Source organism: Elephantulus edwardii, unplaced genomic scaffold (assembly GCF_000299155.1).
Source record: "Elephantulus edwardii isolate Elephantulus edwardi_28Jun2011 unplaced genomic scaffold, EleEdw1.0 scaffold00355, whole genome shotgun sequence".
NCBI classification, from domain to species: Eukaryota; Metazoa; Chordata; class Mammalia; order Macroscelidea; family Macroscelididae; genus Elephantulus; species Elephantulus edwardii.
In genome coordinates this window covers 1000942-1004465 of record NW_006400105.1, presented here as the reverse complement: position 1 = coordinate 1004465, position 3524 = coordinate 1000942, and the positions used below count along the sequence as shown (strand labels likewise).

General features: G+C 40.4%; 1 pseudogene; it reads left to right on the top strand.

Moving 5' to 3' along the window:
• The first annotated feature begins 362 nt into the window (after nt 1-362).
• Nucleotides 363-1098, top strand: LOC102844066 (annotated as a pseudogene).
• Nucleotides 1099-3524: the final 2426 nt, after the last annotated feature.

The following is a 3524-nucleotide window of genomic DNA, read 5'->3' as shown; positions in this document are numbered from 1 at the left end:
ATAAGGTCGTTATGAGTCATGCTCAACTCGATAGCAATCAACAACCACAACAACAAGAAGTGATGAAAAATAACAAAATGGATCAACTACAAGGCAGTAGCCATTCAATTTAAGACTATCAATAATAACAAAAGAGGAGACAGTGGAATAGTAACTTCACTATAGTAATGGAATTTTAAACCAACAGAATTATTTTTCAAGAAAGTTAAAATAGAGCATCGGCGTGACAGTTGGACGCGGGTGCGGCACTGCGGGTCCCGATTGCTGCAGCCGCTTGTCAGTGTGATGAAGATTGGCACCCAGACCACATTTGCTTTTGACTCAAGATGATTTTATGTCTTGTAATAGAACTCTCATTAACCATGATGGCTTCACAGACCTTAAGTACAGACAGCTATCAAGATGGGCAACAAATGCAAGTAGTAACAGAGTTAAAAACAGAGCAAGATCCTAACTGCTCTGTCTGAGACTGATGCAGAAGGAGTGAGCCCTCCCCCTGTGGAATCTCAGACACCAATGGATGCAGACAAGCAGGCCATTTATAGGCACCCCCTCTTCCCACTGTTAGCTTTATTGTTTGAAAAATGTGAACAATCTACACAGGGCTCTGAAGGCACAACTTCAGCCAGTTTTGATGTGGATATTGAAAATTTTGTAAGGAAACAGAAGAAGGAAGGAAAACCTTTCTTTTGTGAAGATCCAGAAACTGACAATTTCATGGTAAAAGCAATCCAGGTTTTGCATATTCATCTTCTTGAGCTGGAAAAGGTTAATGAGCTCTGCAAAGATTTTCGTAGCCGATACATTGCCTTTCTAAAAACAAAAATGAACAGTGCAACTCTGTTGAGTGGAGAACCTGGAAGTCCACATTCCCCAGTACAATCCCAGCAGATCCCAAGTGCCATCACGGGCACGTTCAGCCCCCAGGGCATCGTGGTGCCCGCCTCCGGCCTGCAGCAGGGAAATGTAACCACGGTAACAGTGTTAGGTGGCACCGTTTACCAGCCTGTCACTGTGGTCACTCCACAAGGTCAAGTAGTGACCCAAGCACTGCCACCGGGGACAGTTAGGATCCAGAATTCACAGCTTCAGCTGTGAAAACAGATTGCTGCTCAGACAAACTTGACACTACTCCAAATTAATAATGCTAGACGAAGGATTCTTCAACCAATGTTGGATTCCAGCTGCTCAGAAACCCCCAAAACAAAGAAAAAAACTGCTCAGAACAGACCAGTTCTGAGGTTCTGGCCTGACTCTATTGCATCAGGAGTTGCCCAAGCACCACCGAGTGAGCTCACCATGTCAGAAGGAGCTGTTGTCACAATCACAGCGCCCGTGAACATGAATGTTGACAGCCTCCAGTCTCTGACCTCCAACAGCGCCACCCTGACGGTGCAGCAAGTCATGATGGCAGCCCACATCAGCGGGCTGGTCCTGGAGAATAGCGACTTCCTGCAGTAGGACATGAGAGGCACAGCTGCCAGGACAAGAAGCAGACTCACCTGACCTTTTATAGTTTGCATAGCAAATGTTTTACACAAATCTTATTTCTAATATGTTTTATATGTAGATATAGAAGAGTACACTTTTGTATTTCATAGTAAGCTTAAAGAGCGTCTCTACTGGTGCAGCAGTTTCTTCCAAATGTGTGAGTGAGTGAGTGAGTGTGTATATGTGTGTGTTTTTAATTTTAAGAAAATATGTCATAAGTTTAACTCTAGGAACATGGTGAATGAGACACCGCTGGCCCTGATTAGATAAAAGAAGAGTACTGCCACCTCTGCAATTGTGCAGCCTGGCTGGGCCCTGTGCTGACCATGGGCGCCGCAGGCTGGCTGACCTGGGTGTCCATGTGTTTGAAAGAAGCTCCTACACTGGAACTGCCAGCACAAAGTGGACGGCAATCCAGAAATGAAGAACGTGTGAGCTCGTGGGGAATGTGTGCCGGTTCGCATAAATTTCATTTCTCTCGCATTCACTGAGCCTGTTTCCTTTGCTATATATGAAAAGAAACACCTATTTTTACTTTGCTGGAATTATTGGATAAATAGCTACTTTTATAAATTCGATAGCAATTGAATTATGACTATATTGAGGATAAAATTTCTAGAGAAGAAACAATACATTCATAGTACTTAAATTTGGAAGTTCTGTGTAGTACTTCAATTTGGACCAAATTCAATGGACCTGCCTAAAGTTAGCTAGCATTCCACGGTTCTCATTTACTGCCAGAAAAGGAACTGTTTGATGCAATTGCGATCTCTCCCATTTGGCTTTGCGTGCAGTGCTTAGATTGCATCTTTTACTTGATCTAAACACATATCTAAAGGTATTTGCTAATAGGACTTGAAGTAAGGTAAGTGAAAACGGTAGCCAGTAATCAGTTAAAGCTCTTACCTTTCATGTTCTTTCAATCTAATTTAAATCTGACCACAATTAAATGGTAGTCTTAACCACATTAGCTGTGTATTATTTTAGAAGTTTTTAATGAATCATATGTTATGCATAGAATGTTTATTATCAACTAATATGAAATTTTCATATCCCATTGGCTCTGAGCTGGGGTAAATAACATATTTCCAAAGTTTATTACACAATCACAGATAGCCACAATGTGACAAGGATGAATTGAGCCACAATTTATGCAGTGACTAGGCCTCCTTCTGTGGATTCATACACAATTGCTTTTGGCCTTGGTGTCAATATTTTCTTGTGGTTTTTTTGCTTTGGAATTTCCAGAGCTCTCCCTGTGACTTAATCATGTGAGATTTGGAATAATCTCACAATTTTGCTTTTGTGGCAACAAGAGAAACCCAAGTGTACTGAGTTTTGTTTGGTTTTGATTTTGTTTTGGTTGGGTTTTTTTTAACTGGGAAATGGAGCTTTTGTCTGAGAGAAAACAAACTACTTTGTTTCATAAAGACTTTCCTTATGTAGTCATGACTTGAATGCCCTAACTTTGGTTTGCTATAAATGACAATTTCATGGTAGGGCAAATCATCAATTCTTAAGAGTCAAACTAGTGATTGATTATTGGAGCAAGTTTCTATTGAAGGAATATTTTGAGCTAGTACAGATTATTTTCTGGAACTGATGCTCCAAAAAAAACCCCATCTTAATTACAATGAGTCATAAGATATTACTTTATAAGTAATTTAGAAAGCAGCAAGAAAGACAAATATTTGTTTTTAGAATTTTAAGAGCTTTAACTAAAAGAAATAACTTGGACCTTTACAATTCTTTAGGGAGTTGTTAATAATTTTAAGCAATCACTGCATTCCTTATTTATAACATATTAAGTCAGATTTACAAAAATCCAAGGGAGCTCTGATGGCTTAGTAGTAGGAGTTGTATTGCCAACCCAAAGACTTGAGGTTTGAATCCACCACCTACTCTGCAGGAGAAAGATGAGCAGTCTCCTCCCATGTGATTTTTGTTGTTGTTGTTATTTGCCATCAAGTTACCTGCGACTCATAGTGACCCTATGTACAACAGCCCTAAACCCTGCTCTATCCTGTGCCAAT